This window comes from Lissotriton helveticus, chromosome 1_1 (genome assembly GCF_964261635.1).
Source record: "Lissotriton helveticus chromosome 1_1, aLisHel1.1, whole genome shotgun sequence".
NCBI lineage: Eukaryota > Metazoa > Chordata > Amphibia > Caudata > Salamandridae > Lissotriton > Lissotriton helveticus.
Window position 1 is genome coordinate 276382278 of NC_136057.1, and position 27030 is coordinate 276409307.

The window sequence follows — 27030 nt, forward strand, 5'->3', positions numbered from 1 at the left end:
AAAGATCTGGGCCTAAATCCATCGGTTTTTTGCACTCCACACCACCCTAGGTTAGACACTGGCTATATGCAAATCAGCTCTGACCCTGTGCCTCATGGGAACAGTCCAGTCCGAACTACCAAGCCATGTCTTTCCCAGACCGGAATCAAGCATCCAAGGACCGGTTTCTGGCTATCAGCCTTCATCAGCCTGGATAGCTTGACTCCGTGGTGTGGAGAGCCTGGGACTCACGTCTGAGCATACCCAGCCCACTCGGGGTGAAAATTGCAAAAAACACAGTTGATGGACAGAATGTAGAACAATGTCATACATTCACCCCAGTACAAAGATCTGGGCCTAAATCCATCGGTTTTTTGCACTCCACACCACCCTAGGTTAGACACTGGCTATATGCAAATCAGCTCTGACCCTGTGCCTCATGGGAACAGTCCAGTCCGAACTACCAAGCCATGTCTTTCCCAGACCGGAATCAAGCATCCAAGGACCGGTTTCTGGCTATCAGCCTTCATCAGCCTGGATAGCTTGACTCCAGTGGTGTGGAGAGCCTGGGACTCACGTCTGAGCATACCCAGCCCACTCGGGGTGAAAATTGCAAAAAACACAGTTGATGGACAGAATGTAGAACAATGTCATACATTCACCCCAGTACAAAGATCTGGGCCTAAATCCATAGTTTTTTTGCACTCCACACCACCCTAGGTTAGACACTGGCTATATGCAAATCAGCTCTGACCCTGTGCCTCATGGGAACAGTCCAGTCCGAACTACCAAGTCATGTCTTTCCCAGACCGGAATCAAGCATCCAAGGACCGGTTTCTGGCTATCAGCCTTCATCAGCCTGGATAGCTTGACTCCAGTGGTGTGGAGAGCCTGGGACTCACGTCTGAGCATACCCAGCCCACTCGGGGTGAAAATTGCAAAAAACACAGTTGATGGACAGAATGTAGAACAATGTCATACATTCACCCCAGTACAAAGATCTGGGCCTAAATCCGTCGTTTTTTTGCACTCCACACCACCCTAGGTTAGACACTGGCTATATGCAAATCAGCTCTGACCCTGTGCCTCATGGGAACAGTCCAGTCCGAACTACCAAGCCATGTCTTTCCCAGACCGGAATCAAGCATCCAAGGACCGGTTTCTGGCTATCAGCCTTCATCAGCCTGGATAGCTTGACTCCAGTGGTGTGGAGAGCCTGGGACTCACGTCTGAGCATACCCAGCCCACTCGGGGTGAAAATTGCAAAAAACACAGTTGATGGACAGAATGTAGAACAATGTCATACATTCACCCCAGTACAAAGATCTGGGCCTAAATCCATCGTTTTTTTGCACTCCACACCACCCTAGGTTAGACACTGGCTATATGCAAATCAGCTCTGACCCTGTGCCTCATGGGAACAGTCCAGTCTGAACTACCAAGCCATGTCTTTCCCAGACCGGAATCAAGCATCCAAGGACCGGTTTCTGGCTATCAGCCTTCATCAGCCTGGATAGCTTGACTCCAGTGGTGTGGAGAGCCTGGGACTCACGTCTGAGCATACCCAGCCCACTCGGGGTGAAAATTGCAAAAAACACAGTTGATGGACAGAATGTAGAACAATGTCATACATTCACCCCAGTACAAAGATCTGGGCCTAAATCCATCGTTTTTTTGCACTCCACACCACCCTAGGTTAGAAACTGGCTATATGCAAATCAGCTCTGACCCTGTGCCTCATGGAAACAGTCCAGTCCGAACTACCAAGCCATGTCTTTCCCAGACCGGAATCAAGCATCCAAGGACCGGTTTCTGGCTATCAGCCTTCATCAGCCTGGATAGCTTGACTCCAGTGGTGTGGAGAGCCTGGGACTCACGTCTGAGCATACCCAGCCCACTCGGGGTGAAAATTGCAAAAAACACAGTTGATGGACAGAATGTAGAACAATGTCATACATTCACCCCAGTACAAAGATCTGGGCCTAAATCCATCGTTTTTTTGCACTCCACACCACCCTAGGTTAGACACTGGCTATATGCAAATCAACTCTGACCCTGTGCCTCATGGGAACAGTCCAGTCCGAACTACCAAGCCATGTCTATCCCAGACCAGAATCAAGCATCCAAGGACCGGTTTCTGGCTATCAGCCTTCATCAGCCTGGATAGCTTGACTCCAGTGGTGTGGAGAGCCTGGGACTCACGTCTGAGCATACCCAGCCCACTCGGGGTGAAAATTGCAAAAAACACAGTTGATGGACAGAATGTAGAACAATGTCATACATTCACCCCAGTACAAAGATCTGGGACTAAATCCATCGTTTTTTTGCACTCCACACCACCCTAGGTTAGACACTGGCTATATGCAAATCAGCTCAGACCCTGTGCCTCATGGGAACAGTCCAGTCCGAACTACCAAGCCATGTCTTTCCCAGACCGGAATCAAGCATCCAAGGACCGGTTTCTGGCTATCAGCCTTCATCAGCCTGGATAGCTTGACTCCAGTGGTGTGGAGAGCCTGGGACTCACGTCTGAGCATAGCCAGCCCACTCGGGGTGAAAATTGCAAAAAAACACAGTTGATGGACAGAATGTAGAACAATGTCATACATTCACCCCAGTACAAAGATCTGGGCCTAAATCCATCGTTTTTTTGCACTCCACACCACCCTAGGTTAGACACTGGCTATATGCAAATCAGCTCTGACCCTGTGCCTCATGGGAACAGTCCAGTCCGAACTACCAAGCCATGTCTTTCCCAGACCGGAATCAAGCATCCAAGGACCGGTTTCTGGCTATCAGCCTTCATCAGCCTGGATAGCTTGACTCCAGTGGTGTGGAGAGCCTGGGACTCACGTCTGAGCATACCCAGCCCACTCGGGGTGAAAATTGCAAAAAACACAGTTGATGGACAGAATGTAGAACAATGTCATACATTCACCCCAGTACAAAGATCTGGGCCTAAATCCATCGGTTTTTTGCACTCCACACCACCCTAGGTTAGACACTGGCTATATGCAAATCAGCTCTGACCCTGTGCCTCATGGGAACAGTCCAGTCCGAACTACCAAGCCATGTCTTTCCCAGACCGGAATCAAGCATCCAAGGACCGGTTTCTGGCTATCAGCCTTCATCAGCCTGGATAGCTTGACTCCGTGGTGTGGAGAGCCTGGGACTCACGTCTGAGCATACCCAGCCCACTCGGGGTGAAAATTGCAAAAAACACAGTTGATGGACAGAATGTAGAACAATGTCATACATTCACCCCAGTACAAAGATCTGGGCCTAAATCCATCGGTTTTTTGCACTCCACACCACCCTAGGTTAGACACTGGCTATATGCAAATCAGCTCTGACCCTGTGCCTCATGGGAACAGTCCAGTCCGAACTACCAAGCCATGTCTTTCCCAGACCGGAATCAAGCATCCAAGGACCGGTTTCTGGCTATCAGCCTTCATCAGCCTGGATAGCTTGACTCCAGTGGTGTGGAGAGCCTGGGACTCACGTCTGAGCATACCCAGCCCACTCGGGGTGAAAATTGCAAAAAACACAGTTGATGGACAGAATGTAGAACAATGTCATACATTCACCCCAGTACAAAGATCTGGGCCTAAATCCATAGTTTTTTTGCACTCCACACCACCCTAGGTTAGACACTGGCTATATGCAAATCAGCTCTGACCCTGTGCCTCATGGGAACAGTCCAGTCCGAACTACCAAGCCATGTCTTTCCCAGACCGGAATCAAGCATCCAAGGACCGGTTTCTGGCTATCAGCCTTCATCAGCCTGGATAGCTTGACTCCAGTGGTGTGGAAAGCCTGGGACTCACGTCTGAGCATACCCAGCCCACTCGGGGTGAAAATTGCAAAAAACACAGTTGATGGACAGAATGTAGAACAATGTCATACATTCACCCCAGTACAAAGATCTGGGCCTAAATCCGTCGTTTTTTTGCACTCCACACCACCCTAGGTTAGACACTGGCTATATGCAAATCAGCTCTGACCCTGTGCCTCATGGGAACAGTCCAGTCCGAACTACCAAGCCATGTCTTTCCCAGACCGGAATCAAGCATCCAAGGACCGGTTTCTGGCTATCAGCCTTCATCAGCCTGGATAGCTTGACTCCAGTGGTGTGGAGAGCCTGGGACTCACGTCTGAGCATACCCAGCCCACTCGGGGTGAAAATTGCAAAAAACACAGTTGATGGACAGAATGTAGAACAATGTCATACATTCACCCCAGTACAAAGATCTGGGCCTAAATCCATCGTTTTTTTGCACTCCACACCACCCTAGGTTAGACACTGGCTATATGCAAATTAGCTCTGACCCTGTGCCTCATGGGAACAGTCCAGTCTGAACTACCAAGCCATGTCTTTCCCAGACCGGAATCAAGCATCCAAGGACCGGTTTCTGGCTATCAGCCTTCATCAGCCTGGATAGCTTGACTCCAGTGGTGTGGAGAGCCTGGGACTCACGTCTGAGCATACCCAGCCCACTCGGGGTGAAAATTGCAAAAAACACAGTTGATGGACAGAATGTAGAACAATGTCATACATTCACCCCAGTACAAAGATCTGGGCCTAAATCCATCGTTTTTTTGCACTCCACACCACCCTAGGTTAGAAACTGGCTATATGCAAATCAGCTCTGACCCTGTGCCTCATGGAAACAGTCCAGTCCGAACTACCAAGCCATGTCTTTCCCAGACCGGAATCAAGCATCCAAGGACCGGTTTCTGGCCATCAGCCTTCATCAGCCTGGATAGCTTGACTCCAGTGGTGTGGAGAGCCTGGGACTCACGTCTGAGCATACCCAGCCCACTCAGGGTGAAAATTGCAAAAAACACAGTTGATGGACAGAATGTAGAACAATGTCATACATTCACCCCAGTACAAAGATCTGGGCCTAAATCCATCGTTTTTTTGCACTCCACACCACCCTAGGTTAGACACTGGCTATATGCAAATCAACTCTGACCCTGTGCCTCATGGGAACAGTCCAGTCCGAACTACCAAGCCATGTCTATCCCAGACCAGAATCAAGCATCCAAGGACCGGTTTCTGGCTATCAGCCTTCATCAGCCTGGATAGCTTGACTCCAGTGGTGTGGAGAGCCTGGGACTCACGTCTGAGCATACCCAGCCCACTCGGGGTGAAAATTGCAAAAAACACAGTTGATGGACAGAATGTAGAACAATGTCATACATTCACCCCAGTACAAAGATCTGGGACTAAATCCATCGTTTTTTTGCACTCCACACCACCCTAGGTTAGACACTGGCTATATGCAAATCAGCTCAGACCCTGTGCCTCATGGGAACAGTCCAGTCCGAACTACCAAGCCTTGTCTTTCCCAGACCGGAATCAAGCATCCAAGGACCGGTTTCTGGCTATCAGCCTTCATCAGCCTGGATAGCTTGACTCCAGTGGTGTGGAGAGCCTGGGACTCACGTCTGAGCATACCCAGCCCACTCGGGGTGAAAATTGCAAAAAACACAGTTGATGGACAGAATGTAGAACAATGTCATACATTCACCCCAGTACAAAGATCTGGGCCTATATCCATCTTTTTTTGCGCTTCACACCACCCTAGGTTAGACACTGGCTATATGCAAATCAGCTCTGACCCTGTGGCTCATGGGAACAGTCGAGTCCGAACTACCAAGCCATGTCTTTCCCAGACCGGAATCAAGCATCCAAGGACCGGATTCTGGCTATCAGCCTTCATCAGCCAGGATAGCTTGACTCCAGTGGTGTGGAGAGTCTGGGACTCACGTCTGAGCATACCCAGCCCACTCGGGGTGAAAATTGCAAAAAACACAGTTGATGGACAGAATGTAGAACAATGTCATACATTCACCCCAGTACAAAGATCTGGGCCTAAATCCATCGTTTTTTTGCACTCCACACCACCCTAGGTTAGACACTGGCTATATGCAAATCAGCTCTGACCCTGTGCCTCATGGGAACAGTCCAGTCCGAACTACCAAGCCATGTCTTTCCCAGACCGGAATCAAGCATCCAAGGACCGGTTTCTGGCTATCAGCCTTCATCAGCCTGGATAGCTTGACTCCAGTGGTGTGGAGAGCCTGGGACTCACGTCTGAGCATACCCAGCCCACTCGGGGTGAAAATTGCAAAAAACACAGTTGATGGACAGAATGTAGAACAATGTCATACATTCACCCCAGTACAAAGATCTGGGCCTAAATCCATCGTTTTTTTGCACTCCACACCACCCTAGGTTAGACACTGGCTATATGCAAATCAGCTCTGACCCTGTGCCTCATGGGAACAGTCCAGTTTGAACTACCAAGCCATGTCTTTCCCAGACCGGAATCAAGCATCCAAGGACCGGTTTCTGGCTATCAGCCTTCATCAGCCTGGATAGCTTGACTCCAGTGGTGTGGAGAGCCTGGGACTCACGTCTGAGCATACCCAGCCCACTCGGGGTGAAAATTGCAAAAAACACAGTTGATGGACAGAATGTAGAACAATGTCATACATTCACCCCAGTACAAAGATCTGGGCCTAAATCCATCGTTTTTTTGCACTCCACACCACCCTAGGTTAGAAACTGGCTATATGCAAATCAGCTCTGACCCTGTGCCTCATGGAAACAGTCCAGTCCGAACTACCAAGCCATGTCTTTCCCAGACCGGAATCAAGCATCCAAGGACCGGTTTCTGGCCATCAGCCTTCATCAGCCTGGATAGCTTGACTCCAGTGGTGTGGAGAGCCTGGGACTCACGTCTGAGCATACCCAGCCCACTCGGGGTGAAAATTGCAAAAAACACAGTTGATGGACAGAATGTAGAACAATGTCATACATTCACCCCAGTACAAAGATCTGGGCCTAAATCCATCGTTTTTTTGCACTCCACACCACCCTAGGTTAGACACTGGCTATATGCAAATCAACTCTGACCCTGTGCCTCATGGGAACAGTCCAGTCCGAACTACCAAGCCATGTCTATCCCAGACCAGAATCAAGCATCCAAGGACCGGTTTCTGGCTATCAGCCTTCATCAGCCTGGATAGCTTGACTCCAGTGGTGTGGAGAGCCTGGGACTCACGTCTGAGCATACCCAGCCCACTCGGGGTGAAAATTGCAAAAAACACAGTTGATGGACAGAATGTAGAACAATGTCATACATTCACCCCAGTACAAAGATCTGGGACTAAATCCATCGTTTTTTTGCACTCCACATCACCCTAGGTTAGACACTGGCTATATGCAAATCAGCTCAGACCCTGTGCCTCATGGGAACAGTCCAGTCCGAACTACCAAGCCATGTCTTTCCCAGACCGGAATCAAGCATCCAAGGACCGGTTTCTGGCTATCAGCCTTCATCAGCCTGGATAGCTTGACTCCAGTGGTGTGGAGAGCCTGGGACTCACGTCTGAGCATACCCAGCCCACTCGGGGTGAAAATTGCAAAAAACACAGTTGATGGACAGAATGTAGAACAATGTCATACATTCACCCCAGTACAAAGATCTGGGCCTATATCCATCTTTTTTTGCGCTCCACACCACCCTAGGTTAGACACTGGCTATATGCAAATCAGCTCTGACCCTGTGGCTCATGGGAACAGTCGAGTCCGAACTACCAAGCCATGTCTTTCCCAGACCGGAATCAAGCATCCAAGGACCGGATTCTGGCTATCAGCCTTCATCAGCCAGGATAGCTTGACTCCAGTGGTGTGGAGAGTCTGGGACTCACGTCTGAGCATACCCAGCCCACTCGGGGTGAAAATTGCAAAAAACACAGTTGATGGACAGAATGTAGAACAATGTCATACATTCACCCCATTACAAAGATCTGGGCCTAAATCCATCGTTTTTTTGCACTCCACACCACCCTAGGTTAGACACTGGCTATATGCAAATCAGCTCTGACCCTGTGCCTCATGGGAACAGTCCAGTCCGAACTACCAAGCCATGTCTTTCCCAGACCGGAATCAAGCATCCAAGGACCGGTTTCTGGCTATCAGCCTTCATCAGCCTGGATAGCTTGACTCCAGTGGTGTGGAGAGCCTGGGACTCACGTATGAGCATACCCAGCCCACTCGGGGTGAAAATTGCAAAAAACACAGTTGATGGACAGAATGTAGAACAATGTCATACATTCACCCCAGTACAAAGATCTGGGCCTAAATCCATCGTTTTTTTTGCACTCCACACCACCCTAGGTTAGACACTGGCTATATGCAAATCAGCTCTGACCCTGTGCCTCATGGGAACAGTCCAGTCCGAACTACCAAGCCATGTCTTTCCCAGACCGGAATCAAGCATCCAAGGACCGGTTTCTGGCTATCAGCCTTCATTAGCCTGGATAGCTTGACTCCAGTTGTGTGGAGAGCCTGGGACTCACGTCTGAGCATACCCAGCCCACTCGGGGGGAAAATTGCAAAAAACACAGTTGATGGACAGAATGTAGAACAATGTCATACATTCACCCCAGTACAAAGATCTGGGCCTAAATCCATCGTTATTTTGCACTCCACACCACCCTAGGTTAGACACTGGCTATATGCAAATCAGCTCTGACCCTGTGCCTCATGGGAACAGTCCAGTCCGACCTACCAAGCCATGTCCTTCCCAGACCGGAATCAAGCATCCAAGGACCGGTTTCTGGCTATCAGCATTCATCAGCCTGGATAGCTTGACTCCAGTGGTGTGGAGAGCCTGGGACTCACGACTGAGCACACCCAGCCCACTCGGGGTGAAAATTGCAAAAAACACAGTTGATGGACAGAATGTAGAACAATGTCATACATTCACCCCAGTACAAAGATCTGGGCCTAAATCCATCGTTTTTGTGCACTCCACACCACTCTAGGTTAGACACTGGCTATATGCAAATCAGCTCTGACCCTGTGCCTCAAGGGAACAGTCCAGTCCGAACTACCAAGCCATGTCTTTCCCAGACCGGAATCAAGCATCCAAGGACCGGTTTCTGGCTATCAGCCTTCATCAGCCTGGATAGCTTGACTCCAGTGGTGTGGAGAGCCTGGGACTCACGTCTGAGCATACCCAGCCCACTCGGGGTGAAAATTGCAAAAAACACAGTTGATGGACAGAATGTAGAACAATGTCATACATTCACCCCAGTACAAAGATCTGGGCCTAAATCCATCGGTTTTTTGCACTCCACACCACCCTAGGTTAGACACTGGCTATATGCAAATCAGCTCTGACCCTGTGGCTCATGGGAACAGTCGAGTCCGAACTACCAAGCCATGTCTTTCCCAGACCGGAATCAAGCATCCAAGGACCGGTTTCTGGCTATCAGCCTTCATCAGCCTGGATAGCTTGACTCCAGTGGTGTGGAGAGCCTGGGACTCACGTCTGAGCATACCCAGCCCACTCGGGGTGAAAATTGCAAAAAACACAGTTGATGGACAGAATGTAGAACAATGTCATACATTCACCCCAGTACAAAGATCTGGGCCTAAATCCATCGTTTTTTTGCACTCCATACCACCCTAGGTTAGACACTGGCTATATGCAAATCAGCTCTGACCCTGTGCCTCATGGGAACAGTCCAGTCCGAACTACCAAGCCATGTCTTTCCCAGACCGGAATCAAGCATCCAAGGACCGGTTTCTGGCTATCAGCCTTCATCAGCCTGGATAGCTTGACTCCAGTGGTGTGGAGAGCCTGGGACTCACGTCTGAGCATACCCAGCCCACTCGGGGTGAAAATTGCAAAAAACACAGTTGATGGACAGAATGTAGAACAATGTCATACATTCACCCCAGTACAAAGATATGGGCCTAAATCCATCATTTTTTTGCACTCCACACCACCCTAGGTTAGACACTGGCTATATGCAAATCAGCTCTGACCCTGTGCCTCATGGGAACAGTCCAGTCCGAACTACCAAGCCATGTCTTTCCCAGACCGGAATCAAGCATCCAAGGACCGGTTTCTGGCTATCAGCCTTCATCAGCCTGGATAGCTTAACTCCAGTGGTGTGGAGAGCCTGGGATTCACGTCTGAGCATACCCAGCCCACTCGGGGTGAAAATTGCAAAAAACACAGTTGATGGACAGAATGTAGAACAATGTCATACATTCACCCCAGTACAAAGATCTGGGCCTAAATCCATCGTTTTTTTGCACTCCACACCACCCTAGGTTAGACACTGGCTATATGCAAATCAGCTCTGACCCTGTGCCTCATGGGAACAGTCCAGTCCGAACTACCAAGCCATTCCTTTCCCAGACCGGAATCAAGCATCCAAGGACCGGTTTCTGGCTATCAGCCTTCATCAGCCTGGATAGCTTGACTCCAGTGGTGTGGAGAGCTTGGGACTCACGTCTGAGCATACCCAGCCCACTCGGGGTGAAAATTGCAAAAAACACAGTTGATGGACAGAATGTAGAACAATGTCATACATTCACCCCAGTACAAAGATCTGGGCCTAAATCCATAGTTTTTTTGCACTCCACACCACCCTAGGTTAGACACTGGCTATATGCAAATCAGCTCTGACCCTGTGCCTCATGGGAACAGTCCAGTCCGAACTACCAAGCCATGTCTTTCCCAGACCGGAATCAAGCATCCAAGGACCGGTTTCTGGCTATCAGCCTTCATCAGCCTGGATAGCTTGACTCCAGTGGTGTGGAGAGCCTGGGACTCACGTCTGAGCATACCCAGCCCACTCGGGGTGAAAATTGCAAAAAACACAGTTGATGGACAGAATGTAGAACAATGTCATACATTCACCCCAGTACAAAGATCTGGGCCTAAATCCGTCGTTTTTTTGCACTCCACACCACCCTAGGTTAGACACTGGCTATATGCAAATCAGCTCTGACCCTGTGCCTCATGGGAACAGTCCAGTCCGAACTACCAAGCCATGTCTTTCCCAGACCGGAATCAAGCATCCAAGGACCGGTTTCTGGCTATCAGCCTTCATCAGCCTGGATAGCTTGACTCCAGTGGTGTGGAGAGCCTGGGACTCACGTCTGAGCATACCCAGCCCACTCGGGGTGAAAATTGCAAAAAACACAGTTGATGGACAGAATGTAGAACAATGTCATACATTCACCCCAGTACAAAGATCTGGGCCTAAATCCATCGTTTTTTTGCACTCCACACCACCCTAGGTTAGACACTGGCTATATGCAAATCAGCTCTGACCCTGTGCCTCATGGGAACAGTCCAGTCTGAACTACCAAGCCATGTCTTTCCCAGACCGGAATCAAGCATCCAAGGACCGGTTTCTGGCTATCAGCCTTCATCAGCCTGGATAGCTTGACTCCAGTGGTGTGGAGAGCCTGGGACTCACGTCTGAGCATACCCAGCCCACTCGGGGTGAAAATTGCAAAAAACACAGTTGATGGACAGAATGTAGAACAATGTCATACATTCACCCCAGTACAAAGATCTGGGCCTAAATCCATCGTTTTTTTGCACTCCACACCACCCTAGGTTAGAAACTGGCTATATGCAAATCAGCTCTGACCCTGTGCCTCATGGAAACAGTCCAGTCCGAACTACCAAGCCATGTCTTTCCCAGACCGGAATCAAGCATCCAAGGACCGGTTTCTGGCTATCAGCCTTCATCAGCCTGGATAGCTTGACTCCAGTGGTGTGGAGAGCCTGGGACTCACGTCTGAGCATACCCAGCCCACTCGGGGTGAAAATTGCAAAAAACACAGTTGATGGACAGAATGTAGAACAATGTCATACATTCACCCCAGTACAAAGATCTGGGCCTATATCCATCTTTTTTTGCGCTTCACACCACCCTAGGTTAGACACTGGCTATATGCAAATCAGCTCTGACCCTGTGGCTCATGGGAACAGTCGAGTCCGAACTACCAAGCCATGTCTTTCCCAGACCGGAATCAAGCATCCAAGGACCGGATTCTGGCTATCAGCCTTCATCAGCCAGGATAGCTTGACTCCAGTGGTGTGGAGAGTCTGGGACTCACGTCTGAGCATACCCAGCCCACTCGGGGTGAAAATTGCAAAAAACACAGTTGATGGACAGAATGTAGAACAATGTCATACATTCACCCCAGTACAAAGATCTGGGCCTAAATCCATCGTTTTTTTGCACTCCACACCACCCTAGGTTAGACACTGGCTATATGCAAATCAGCTCTGACCCTGTGCCTCATGGGAACAGTCCAGTCCGAACTACCAAGCCATGTCTTTCCCAGACCGGAATCAAGCATCCAAGGACCGGTTTCTGGCTATCAGCCTTCATCAGCCTGGATAGCTTGACTCCAGTGGTGTGGAGAGCCTGGGACTCACGTCTGAGCATACCCAGCCCACTCGGGGTGAAAATTGCAAAAAACACAGTTGATGGACAGAATGTAGAACAATGTCATACATTCACCCCAGTACAAAGATCTGGGCCTAAATCCATCGTTTTTTTGCACTCCACACCACCCTAGGTTAGACACTGGCTATATGCAAATCAGCTCTGACCCTGTGCCTCATGGGAACAGTCCAGTCTGAACTACCAAGCCATGTCTTTCCCAGACCGGAATCAAGCATCCAAGGACCGGTTTCTGGCTATCAGCCTTCATCAGCCTGGATAGCTTGACTCCAGTGGTGTGGAGAGCCTGGGACTCACGTCTGAGCATACCCAGCCCACTCGGGGTGAAAATTGCAAAAAACACAGTTGATGGACAGAATGTAGAACAATGTCATACATTCACCCCAGTACAAAGATCTGGGCCTAAATCCATCGTTTTTTTGCACTCCACACCACCCTAGGTTAGAAACTGGCTATATGCAAATCAGCTCTGACCCTGTGCCTCATGGAAACAGTCCAGTCCGAACTACCAAGCCATGTCTTTCCCAGACCGGAATCAAGCATCCAAGGACCGGTTTCTGGCCATCAGCCTTCATCAGCCTGGATAGCTTGACTCCAGTGGTGTGGAGAGCCTGGGACTCACGTCTGAGCATACCCAGCCCACTCGGGGTGAAAATTGCAAAAAACACAGTTGATGGACAGAATGTAGAACAATGTCATACATTCACCCCAGTACAAAGATCTGGGCCTAAATCCATCGTTTTTTTGCACTCCACACCACCCTAGGTTAGACACTGGCTATATGCAAATCAACTCTGACCCTGTGCCTCATGGGAACAGTCCAGTCCGAACTACCAAGCCATGTCTATCCCAGACCAGAATCAAGCATCCAAGGACCGGTTTCTGGCTATCAGCCTTCATCAGCCTGGATAGCTTGACTCCAGTGGTGTGGAGAGCCTGGGACTCACGTCTGAGCATACCCAGCCCACTCGGGGTGAAAATTGCAAAAAACACAGTTGATGGACAGAATGTAGAACAATGTCATACATTCACCCCAGTACAAAGATCTGGGACTAAATCCATCGTTTTTTTGCACTCCACATCACCCTAGGTTAGACACTGGCTATATGCAAATCAGCTCAGACCCTGTGCCTCATGGGAACAGTCCAGTCCGAACTACCAAGCCATGTCTTTCCCAGACCGGAATCAAGCATCCAAGGACCGGTTTCTGGCTATCAGCCTTCATCAGCCTGGATAGCTTGACTCCAGTGGTGTGGAGAGCCTGGGACTCACGTCTGAGCATACCCAGCCCACTCGGGGTGAAAATTGCAAAAAACACAGTTGATGGACAGAATGTAGAACAATGTCATACATTCACCCCAGTACAAAGATCTGGGCCTATATCCATCTTTTTTTGCGCTCCACACCACCCTAGGTTAGACACTGGCTATATGCAAATCAGCTCTGACCCTGTGGCTCATGGGAACAGTCGAGTCCGAACTACCAAGCCATGTCTTTCCCAGACCGGAATCAAGCATCCAAGGACCGGATTCTGGCTATCAGCCTTCATCAGCCAGGATAGCTTGACTCCAGTGGTGTGGAGAGTCTGGGACTCACGTCTGAGCATACCCAGCCCACTCGGGGTGAAAATTGCAAAAAACACAGTTGATGGACAGAATGTAGAACAATGTCATACATTCACCCCAGTACAAAGATCTGGGCCTAAATCCATCGTTTTTTTGCACTCCACACCACCCTAGGTTAGACACTGGCTATATGCAAATCAGCTCTGACCCTGTGCCTCATGGGAACAGTCCAGTCCGAACTACCAAGCCATGTCTTTCCCAGACCGGAATCAAGCATCCAAGGACCGGTTTCTGGCTATCAGCCTTCATCAGCCTGGATAGCTTGACTCCAGTGGTGTGGAGAGCCTGGGACTCACGTCTGAGCATACCCAGCCCACTCGGGGTGAAAATTGCAAAAAACACAGTTGATGGACAGAATGTAGAACAATGTCATACATTCACCCCAGTACAAAGATCTGGGCCTAAATCCATCGTTTTTTTTGCACTCCACACCACCCTAGGTTAGACACTGGCTATATGCAAATCAGCTCTGACCCTGTGCCTCATGGGAACAGTCCAGTCCGAACTACCAAGCCATGTCTTTCCCAGACCGGAATCAAGCATCCAAGGACCGGTTTCTGGCTATCAGCCTTCATTAGCCTGGATAGCTTGACTCCAGTTGTGTGGAGAGCCTGGGACTCACGTCTGAGCATACCCAGCCCACTCGGGGGGAAAATTGCAAAAAACACAGTTGATGGACAGAATGTAGAACAATGTCATACATTCACCCCAGTACAAAGATCTGGGCCTAAATCCATCGTTATTTTGCACTCCACACCACCCTAGGTTAGACACTGGCTATATGCAAATCAGCTCTGACCCTGTGCCTCATGGGAACAGTCCAGTCCGACCTACCAAGCCATGTCCTTCCCAGACCGGAATCAAGCATCCAAGGACCGGTTTCTGGCTATCAGCATTCATCAGCCTGGATAGCTTGACTCCAGTGGTGTGGAGAGCCTGGGACTCACGACTGAGCACACCCAGCCCACTCGGGGTGAAAATTGCAAAAAACACAGTTGATGGACAGAATGTAGAACAATGTCATACATTCACCCCAGTACAAAGATCTGGGCCTAAATCCATCGTTTTTGTGCACTCCACACCACTCTAGGTTAGACACTGGCTATATGCAAATCAGCTCTGACCCTGTGCCTCAAGGGAACAGTCCAGTCCGAACTACCAAGCCATGTCTTTCCCAGACCGGAATCAAGCATCCAAGGACCGGTTTCTGGCTATCAGCCTTCATCAGCCTGGATAGCTTGACTCCAGTGGTGTGGAGAGCCTGGGACTCACGTCTGAGCATACCCAGCCCACTCGGGGTGAAAATTGCAAAAAACACAGTTGATGGACAGAATGTAGAACAATGTCATACATTCACCCCAGTACAAAGATCTGGGCCTAAATCCATCGGTTTTTTGCACTCCACACCACCCTAGGTTAGACACTGGCTATATGCAAATCAGCTCTGACCCTGTGGCTCATGGGAACAGTCGAGTCCGAACTACCAAGCCATGTCTTTCCCAGACCGGAATCAAGCATCCAAGGACCGGTTTCTGGCTATCAGCCTTCATCAGCCTGGATAGCTTGACTCCAGTGGTGTGGAGAGCCTGGGACTCACGTCTGAGCATACCCAGCCCACTCGGGGTGAAAATTGCAAAAAACACAGTTGATGGACAGAATGTAGAACAATGTCATACATTCACCCCAGTACAAAGATCTGGGCCTAAATCCATCGTTTTTTTGCACTCCATACCACCCTAGGTTAGACACTGGCTATATGCAAATCAGCTCTGACCCTGTGCCTCATGGGAACAGTCCAGTCCGAACTACCAAGCCATGTCTTTCCCAGACCGGAATCAAGCATCCAAGGACCGGTTTCTGGCTATCAGCCTTCATCAGCCTGGATAGCTTGACTCCAGTGGTGTGGAGAGCCTGGGACTCACGTCTGAGCATACCCAGCCCACTCGGGGTGAAAATTGCAAAAAACACAGTTGATGGACAGAATGTAGAACAATGTCATACATTCACCCCAGTACAAAGATATGGGCCTAAATCCATCATTTTTTTGCACTCCACACCACCCTAGGTTAGACACTGGCTATATGCAAATCAGCTCTGACCCTGTGCCTCATGGGAACAGTCCAGTCCGAACTACCAAGCCATGTCTTTCCCAGACCGGAATCAAGCATCCAAGGACCGGTTTCTGGCTATCAGCCTTCATCAGCCTGGATAGCTTAACTCCAGTGGTGTGGAGAGCCTGGGATTCACGTCTGAGCATACCCAGCCCACTCGGGGTGAAAATTGCAAAAAACACAGTTGATGGACAGAATGTAGAACAATGTCATACATTCACCCCAGTACAAAGATCTGGGCCTAAATCCATCGTTTTTTTGCACTCCACACCACCCTAGGTTAGACACTGGCTATATGCAAATCAGCTCTGACCCTGTGCCTCATGGGAACAGTCCAGTCCGAACTACCAAGCCATTCCTTTCCCAGACCGGAATCAAGCATCCAAGGACCGGTTTCTGGCTATCAGCCTTCATCAGCCTGGATAGCTTGACTCCAGTGGTGTGGAGAGCTTGGGACTCACGTCTGAGCATACCCAGCCCACTCGGGGTGAAAATTGCAAAAAACACAGTTGATGGACAGAATGTAGAACAATGTCATACATTCACCCCAGTACAAAGATCTGGGCCTAAATCCATAGTTTTTTTGCACTCCACACCACCCTAGGTTAGACACTGGCTATATGCAAATCAGCTCTGACCCTGTGCCTCATGGGAACAGTCCAGTCCGAACTACCAAGCCATGTCTTTCCCAGACCGGAATCAAGCATCCAAGGACCGGTTTCTGGCTATCAGCCTTCATCAGCCTGGATAGCTTGACTCCAGTGGTGTGGAGAGCCTGGGACTCACGTCTGAGCATACCCAGCCCACTCGGGGTGAAAATTGCAAAAAACACAGTTGATGGACAGAATGTAGAACAATGTCATACATTCACCCCAGTACAAAGATCTGGGCCTAAATCCGTCGTTTTTTTGCACTCCACACCACCCTAGGTTAGACACTGGCTATATGCAAATCAGCTCTGACCCTGTGCCTCATGGGAACAGTCCAGTCCGAACTACCAAGCCATGTCTTTCCCAGACCGGAATCAAGCATCCAAGGACCGGTTTCTGGCTATCAGCCTTCATCAGCCTGGATAGCTTGACTCCAGTGGTGTGGAGAGCCTGGGACTCACGTCTGAGCATACCCAGCCCACTCGGGGTGAAAATTGCAAAAAACACAGTTGATGGACAGAATGTAGAACAATGTCATACATTCACCCCAGTACAAAGATCTGGGCCTAAATCCATCGTTTTTTTGCACTCCACACCACCCTAGGTTAGACACTGGCTATATGCAAATCAGCTCTGACCCTGTGCCTCATGGGAACAGTCCAGTCTGAACTACCAAGCCATGTCTTTCCCAGACCGGAATCAAGCATCCAAGGACCGGTTTCTGGCTATCAGCCTTCATCAGCCTGGATAGCTTGACTCCAGTGGTGTGGAGAGCCTGGGACTCACGTCTGAGCATACCCAGCCCACTCGGGGTGAAAATTGCAAAAAACACAGTTGATGGACAGAATGTAGAACAATGTCATACATTCACCCCAGTACAAAGATCTGGGCCTAAATCCATCGTTTTTTTGCACTCCACACCACCCTAGGTTAGAAACTGGCTATATGCAAATCAGCTCTGACCCTGTGCCTCATGGAAACAGTCCAGTCCGAACTACCAAGCCATGTCTTTCCCAGACCGGAATCAAGCATCCAAGGACCGGTTTCTGGCTATCAGCCTTCATCAGCCTGGATAGCTTGACTCCAGTGGTGTGGAGAGCCTGGGACTCACGTCTGAGCATACCCAGCCCACTCGGGGTGAAAATTGCAAAAAACACAGTTGATGGACAGAATGTAGAACAATGTCATACATTCACCCCAGTACAAAGATCTGGGCCTATATCCATCTTTTTTTGCGCTCCACACCACCCTAGGTTAGACACTGGCTATATGCAAATCAGCTCTGACCCTGTGGCTCATGGGAACAGTCGAGTCCGAACTACCAAGCCATGTCTTTCCCAGACCGGAATCAAGCATCCAAGGACCGGATTCTGGCTATCAGCCTTCATCAGCCAGGATAGCTTGACTCCAGTGGTGTGGAGAGTCTGGGACTCACGTCTGAGCATACCCAGCCCACTCGGGGTGAAAATTGCAAAAAACACAGTTGATGGACAGAATGTAGAACAATGTCATACATTCACCCCAGTACAAAGATCTGGGCCTAAATCCATCGTTTTTTTGCACTCCACACCACCCTAGGTTAGACACTGGCTATATGCAAATCAGCTCTGACCCTGTGCCTCATGGGAACAGTCCAGTCCGAACTACCAAGCCATGTCTTTCCCAGACCGGAATCAAGCATCCAAGGACCGGTTTCTGGCTATCAGCCTTCATCAGCCTGGATAGCTTGACTCCAGTGGTGTGGAGAGCCTGGGACTCACGTCTGAGCATACCCAGCCCACTCGGGGTGAAAATTGCAAAAAACACAGTTGATGGACAGAATGTAGAACAATGTCATACATTCACCCCAGTACAAAGATCTGGGCCTAAATCCATCGTTTTTTTGCACTCCACACCACCCTAGGTTAGACACTGGCTATATGCAAATCAGCTCTGACCCTGTGCCTCATGGGAACAGTCCAGTCTGAACTACCAAGCCATGTCTTTCCCAGACCGGAATCAAGCATCCAAGGACCGGTTTCTGGCTATCAGCCTTCATCAGCCTGGATAGCTTGACTCCAGTGGTGTGGAGAGCCTGGGACTCACGTCTGAGCATACCCAGCCCACTCGGGGTGAAAATTGCAAAAAACACAGTTGATGGACAGAATGTAGAACAATGTCATACATTCACCCCAGTACAAAGATCTGGGCCTAAATCCATCGTTTTTTTGCACTCCACACCACCCTAGGTTAGAAACCGGCTATATGCAAATCAGCTCTGACCCTGTGCCTCATGGAAACAGTCCAGTCCGAACTACCAAGCCATGTCTTTCCCAGACCGGAATCAAGCATCCAAGGACCGGTTTCTGGCCATCAGCCTTCATCAGCCTGGATAGCTTGACTCCAGTGGTGTGGAGAGCCTGGGACTCACGTCTGAGCATACCCAGCCCACTCGGGGTGAAAATTGCAAAAAACACAGTTGATGGACAGAATGTAGAACAATGTCATACATTCACCCCAGTACAAAGATCTGGGCCTAAATCCATCGTTTTTTTGCACTCCACACCACCCTAGGTTAGACACTGGCTATATGCAAATCAACTCTGACCCTGTGCCTCATGGGAACAGTCCAGTCCGAACTACCAAGCCATGTCTATCCCAGACCAGAATCAAGCATCCAAGGACCGGTTTCTGGCTATCAGCCTTCATCAGCCTGGATAGCTTGACTCCAGTGGTGTGGAGAGCCTGGGACTCACGTCTGAGCATACCCAGCCCACTCGGGGTGAAAATTGCAAAAAACACAGTTGATGGACAGAATGTAGAACAATGTCATACATTCACCCCAGTACAAAGATCTGGGACTAAATCCATCGTTTTTTTGCACTCCACATCACCCTAGGTTAGACACTGGCTATATGCAAATCAGCTCAGACCCTGTGCCTCATGGGAACAGTCCAGTCCGAACTACCAAGCCATGTCTTTCCCAGACCGGAATCAAGCATCCAAGGACCGGTTTCTGGCTATCAGCCTTCATCAGCCTGGATAGCTTGACTCCAGTGGTGTGGAGAGCCTGGGACTCACGTCTGAGCATACCCAGCCCACTCGGGGTGAAAATTGCAAAAAACACAGTTGATGGACAGAATGTAGAACAATGTCATACATTCACCCCAGTACAAAGATCTGGGCCTATATCCATCTTTTTTTGCGCTCCACACCACCCTAGGTTAGACACTGGCTATATGCAAATCAGCTCTGACCCTGTGCCTCATGGGAACAGTCCAGTCCGAACTACCAAGCCATGTCTTTCCCAGACCGGAATCAAGCATCCAAGGACCGGATTCTGGCTATCAGCCTTCATCAGCCTGGATAGCTTGACTCCAGTGGTGTGGAGAGCCTGGGACTCACGTCTGAGCATACCCAGCCCACTCGGGGTGAAAATTGCAAAAAACACAGTTGATGGACAGAATGTAGAACAATGTCATACATTCACCCCAGTACAAAGATCTGGGCCTAAATCCATCGTTTTTTTGCACTCCACACCACCCTAGGTTAGACACTGGCTATATGCAAATCAGCTCTGACCCTGTGCCTCATGGGAACAGTCCCAGTCCGAACTACCAAGCCATGTCTTTCCCAGACCGGAATCAAGCATCCAAGGACCGGTTTCTGGCTATCAGCCTTCATCAGCCTGGATAGCTTGACTCCAGTGGTGTGGAGAGCCTGGGACTCACGTCTGAGCATACCCAGCCCACTCGGGGTGAAAATTGCAAAAAACACAGTTGATGGACAGAATGTAGAACAATGTCATACATTCACCCCAGTACAAAGATCTGGGCCTAAATCCATCGTTTTTTTGCACTCCACACCACCCTAGGTTAGACACTGGCTATATGCAAATCAGCTCTGACCCTGTGCCTCATGGGAACAGTCCAGTCCGAACTACCAAGCCATGTCTTTCCCAGACCGGAATCAAGCATCCAAGGACCGGTTTCTGGCTATCAGCCTTCATCAGCCTGGATAGCTTGACTCCAGTTGGTGTGGAGAGCCTGGGACTCACGTCTGAGCATACCCAGCCCACTCGGGGTGAAAATTGCAAAAAACACAGTTGATGGACAGAATGTAGAACAATGTCATACATTCACCCCAGTACAAAGATCTGGGCCTAAATCCATCGTTTTTTTGCACTCCACACCACCCTAGGTTAGACACTGGCTATATGCAAATCAGCTCTGACCCTGTGCCTCATGGGAACAGTCCAGTCCGACCTACCAAGCCATGTCTTTCCCAGACCGGAATCAAGCATCCAAGGACCGGTTTCTGGCTATCAGCCCTTCATCAGCCTGGATAGCTTGACTCCAGTGGTGTGGAGAGCCTGGGACTCACGTCTGAGCATACCCAGCCCACTCGGGGTGAAAATTGCAAAAAACACAGTTGATGGACAGAATGTAGAACAATGTCATACATTCACCCCAGTACAAAGATCTGGGCCTAAATCCATCGTTTTTGTGCACTCCACACCACCCTAGGTTAGACACTGGCTATATGCAAATCAGCTCTGACCCTGTGCCTCATGGGAACAGTCCAGTCCGAACTACCAAGCCATGTCTTTCCCAGACCGGAATCAAGCATCCAAGGACCGGTTTCTGGCTATCAGCCTTCATCAGCCTGGATAGCTTGACTCCAGTGGTGTGGAGAGCCTGGGACTCACGTCTGAGCATACCCAGCCCACTCGGGGTGAAAATTGCAAAAAACACAGTTGATGGACAGAATGTAGAACAATGTCATACATTCACCCCAGTACAAAGATCTGGGCCTAAATCCATCGTTTTTTTGCACTCCACACCACCCTAGGTTAGACACTGGCTATATGCAAATCAGCTCTGACCCTGTGCCTCATGGGAACAGTCCAGTCCGAACTACCAAGCCATGTCTTTCCCAGACCGGAATCAAGCATCCAAGGACCGGTTTCTGGCTATCAGCCTTCATCAGCCTGGATAGCTTGACTCCAGTGGTGTGGAGAGCCTGGGACTCACGTCTGAGCATACCCAGCCCACTCGGGGTGAAAATTGCAAAAAACACAGTTGATGGACAGAATGTAGAACAATGTCATACATTCACCCCAGTACAAAGATCTGGGCCTAAATCCATCGTTTTTTTGCACTCCACACCACCCTAGGTTAGACACTGGCTATATGCAAATCAGCTCTGACCCTGTGCCTCATGGGAACAGTCCAGTCCGAACTACCAAGCCATGTCTTTCCCAGACCGGAATCAAGCATCCAAGGACCGGTTTCTGGCTATCAGCCTTCATCAGCCTGGATAGCTTGACTCCAGTGGTGTGGAGAGCCTGGGACTCACGTCTGAGCATACCCAGCCCACTCGGGGTGAAAATTGCAAAAAACACAGTTGATGGACAGAATGTAGAACAATGTCATACATTCACCCCAGTACAAAGATCTGGGCCTAAATCCATCGTTTTTTTGCACTCCACACCACCCTAGGTTAGACACTGGCTATATGCAAATCAGCTCTGACCCTGTGCCTCATGGGAACAGTCCAGTCCGAACTACCAAGCCATGTCTTTCCCAGACCGGAATCAAGCATCCAAGGACCGGTTTCTGGCTATCAGCCTTCATCAGCCTGGATAGCTTGACTCCAGTGGTGTGGAGAGCCTGGGACTCACGTCTGAGCATACCCAGCCCACTCGGGGTGAAAATTGCAAAAAACACAGTTGATGGACAGAATGTAGAACAATGTCATACATTCACCCCAGTACAAAGATCTGGGCCTAAATCCATCGTTTTTTTGCACTCCACACCACCCTAGGTTAGACACTGGCTATATGCAAATCAGCTCTGACCCTGTGCCTCATGGGAACAGTCCAGTCCGAACTACCAAGCCATGTCTTTCCCAGACCGGAATCAAGCATCCAAGGACCGGTTTCTGGCTATCAGCCTTCATCAGCCTGGATAGCTTGACTCCAGTGGTGTGGAGAGCTTGGGACTCACGTCTGAGCATACCCAGCCCACTCGGGGTGAAAATTGCAAAAAACACAGTTGATGGACAGAATGTAGAACAATGTCATACATTCACCCCAGTACAAAGATCTGGGCCTAAATCCATAGTTTTTTTGCACTCCACACCACCCTAGGTTAGACACTGGCTATATGCAAATCAGCTCTGACCCTGTGCCTCATGGGAACAGTCAGTCCGAACTACCAAGCCATGTCTTTCCCAGACCGGAATCAAGCATCCAAGGACCGGTTTCTGGCTATCAGCCTTCATCAGCCTGGATAGCTTGACTCCAGTGGTGTGGAGAGCCTGGGACTCACGTCTGAGCATACCCAGCCCACTCGGGGTGAAAATTGCAAAAAACACAGTTGATGGACAGAATGTAGAACAATGTCATACATTCACCCCAGTACAAAGATCTGGGCCTAAATCCATCGTTTTTTGCACTCCACACCACCCTAGGTTAGACACTGGCTATATGCAAATCAGCTCTGACCCTGTGCCTCATGGGAACAGTCCAGTCCGAACTACCAAGCCATGTCTTTCCCAGACCGGAATCAAGCATCCAAGGACCGGTTTCTGGCTATCAGCCTTCATCAGCCTGGATAGCTTGACTCCAGTGGTGTGGAGAGCCTGGGACTCACGTCTGAGCATACCCAGCCCACTCGGGGTGAAAATTGCAAAAAACACAGTTGATGGACAGAATGTAGAACAATGTCATACATTCACCCCAGTACAAAGATCTGGGCCTAAATCCATCGTTTTTTTGCACTCCACACCACCCTAGGTTAGACACTGGCTATATGCAAATCAGCTCTGACCCTGTGCCTCATGGGAACAGTCCAGTCCGAACTACCAAGCCATGTCTTTCCCAGACCGGAATCAAGCATCCAAGGACCGGTTTCTGGCTATCAGCCTTCATCAGCCTGGATAGCTTGACTCCAGTGGTGTGGAGAGCCTGGGACTCACGTCTGAGCATACCCAGCCCACTCGGGGTGAAAATTGCAAAAAACACAGTTGATGGACAGAATGTAGAACAATGTCATACATTCACCCCAGTACAAAGATCTGGGCCTAAATCCATCGTTTTTTTGCACTCCACACCACCCTAGGTTAGACACTGGCTATATGCAAATCAGCTCTGACCCTGTGCCTCATGGGAACAGTCCAGTCCGAACTACCAAGCCATGTCTTTCCCAGACCAGAATCAAGCATCCAAGGACCGGTTTCTGGCTATCAGCCTTCATCAGCCTGGATAGCTTGACTCCAGTGGTGTGGAGAGCCTGGGACTCACGTCTGAGCATACCCAGCCCACTCGGGGTGAAAATTGCAAAAAACACAGTTGATGGACAGAATGTAGAACAATGTCATACATTCACCCCAGTACAAAGATCTGGGCCTAAATCCATCGTTTTTTTGCACTCCACACCACCCTAGGTTAGACACTGGCTATATGCAAATCAGCTCTGACCCTGTGCCTCATGGGAACAGTCCAGTCCGAACTACCAAGCCATGTCTTTCCCAGACCGGAATCAAGCATCCAAGGACCGGTTTCTGGCTATCAGCCTTCATCAGCCTGGATAGCTTGACTCCAGTGGTGTGGAGAGCCTGGGACTCACGTCTGAGCATACCCAGCCCACTCGGGGTGAAATTGCAAAAAACACAGTTGATGGACAGAATGTAGAACAATGTCATACATTCACCCCAGTACAAAGATCTGGGCCTATATCCATCGTTTTTTTGCACTCCACACCACCCTAGGTTAGACACTGGCTATATGCAAACAGCCTGACCCTGTGGCCTCATGGGAACAGTCCAGTCCGAACTACCAAGCCATGTCTTTCCCAGACCGGAATCAAGCATCCAAGGACCGGATTCTGGCTATCAGCCTTCATCAGCCTGGATAGCTTGACTCCAGTGGTGTGGAGAGTCTGGGACTCACGTCTGAGCATACCCAGCCCACTCGGGGTGAAAATTGCAAAAAACACAGTTGATGGACAGAATGTAGAACAATGTCATACATTCACCCCAGTACAAAGATCTGGGCCTAAATCCATCGTTTTTTTGCACTCCACACCACCCTAGGTTAGACACTGGCTATATGCAAATCAGCTCTGACCCTGTGCCTCATGGGAACAGTCCAGTCCGAACTACCAAGCCATGTCTTTCCCAGACCGGAATCAAGCATCCAAGGACCGGTTTCTGGCTATCAGCCTTCATCAGCCTGGATAGCTTGACTCCAGTGGTGTGGAGAGCCTGGGACTCACGTCTGAGCATACCCAGCCCACTCGGGGTGAAAATTGCAAAAAACACAGTTGATGGACAGAATGTAGAACAATGTCATACATTCACCCCAGTACAAAGATCTGGGCCTAAATCCATCGTTTTTTTGCACTCCACACCACCCTAGGTTAGACACTGGCTATATGCAAATCAGCTCTGACCCTGTGCCTCATGGGAACAGTCCAGTCCAAACTACCAAGCCATGTCTTTCCCAGACCGGAATCAAGCATCCAAGGACCGGATTCTGGCTATCAGCCTTCATCAGCCTGGATAGCTTGACTCCAGTGGTGTGAGAGTCCTGGGACTCACGTCTGAGCATACCCAGCCCACTCGGGGGTGAAAATTGCAAAAACACAGTTGATGGACAGAATGTAGAACAATGTCATACATTCACCCCAGTACAAAGATCTGGGCCTAAATCCATCGTTTTTTTGCACTCCACACCACCCTAGGTTAGACACTGGCTATATGCAAATCAGCTCTGACCCTGTGCCTCATGGGAACAGTCCAGTCCGAACTACCAAGCCATGTCTTTCCCAGACCGGAATCAAGCATCCAAGGACCGGTTTCTGGCTATCAGCCTTCATCAGCCTGGATAGCTTGACTCCAGTGTGTGGAGAGCCTGGGACTCACGTCTGAGCATACCCAGCCCACTCGGGGTGAAAATTGCAAAAAACACAGTTGATGGACAGAATGTAGAACAATGTCATACATTCACCCCAGTACAAAGATCTGGGCCTAAATCCATCGTTTTTTTTGCACTCCACACCACCCTAGGTTAGACACTGGCTATATGCAAATCAGCTCTGACCCTGTGCCTCATGGGAACAGTCCAGTCCGAACTACCAAGCCATGTCTTTCCCAGACCGGAATCAAGCATCCAAGGACCGGTTTCTGGCTATCAGCCTTCATCAGCCTGGATAGCTTGACTCCAGTGGTGTGGAGAGCCTGGGACTCACGTCTGAGCATACCCAGCCCACTCGGGGTGAAAATTGCAAAAAACACAGTTGATGGACAGAATGTAGAACAATGTCATACATTCACCCCAGTACAAAGATCTGGGCCTAAATCCATCGTTTTTTTGCACTCCACACCACCCTAGGTTAGACACTGGCTATATGCAAATCAGCTCTGACCCTGTGCCTCATGGGAACAGTCCAGTCCGAACTACCAAGCCATGTCTTTCCCAGACCGGAATCAAGCATCCAAGGACCGGTTTCTGGCTATCAGCCTTCATCAGCCTGGATAGCTTGACTCCAGTGGTGTGGAGAGCCTGGGACTCACGTCTGAGCATACCCAGCCCACTCGGGGTGAAAATTGCAAAAAACACAGTTGATGGACAGAATGTAGAACAATGTCATACATTCACCCCAGTACAAGATCTGGGCCTAAATCCATCGTTTTTTTGCACTCCACACCACCCTGGGTTAGACACTGGCTATATGCAAATCAGCTCTGACCCTGTGCCTCATGGGAACAGTCCAGTCCGAACTACCAAGCCATGTCTTTCCCAGACCGGAATCAAGCATCCAAGGACCGGTTTCTGGCTATCAGCCTTCATCAGCCTGGATAGCTTGACTCCAGTGGTGTGGAGAGCCTGGGACTCACGTCTGAGCATACCCAGCCCACTCGGGGTGAAAATTGCAAAAAACACAGTTGATGGACAGAATGTAGAACAATGTCATACATTCACCCCAGTACAAAGATCTGGGCCTAAATCCATCTGTTTTTTTGCACTCCACACCACCCTAGGTTAGACACTGGCTATATGCAAATCAGCTCTGACCCTGTGCCTCATGGGAACAGTCCAGTCCGAACTACCAAGCCATGTCTTTCCCAGACCGGAATCAAGCATCCAAGGACCGGATTCTGGCTATCAGCCTTCATCAGCCTGGATAGCTTGACTCCAGTGGTGTGGAGAGCCTGGGACTCACGTCTGAGCATACCCAGCCCCACTCGGGGTGAAAATTGCAAAAAACACAGTTGATGGACAGAATGTAGAACAATGTCATACATTCACCCCAGTACAAAGATCTGGGCCTAAATCCTATTAGGTTTTTTGCACTCCACACCACCCTAGGTTAGACA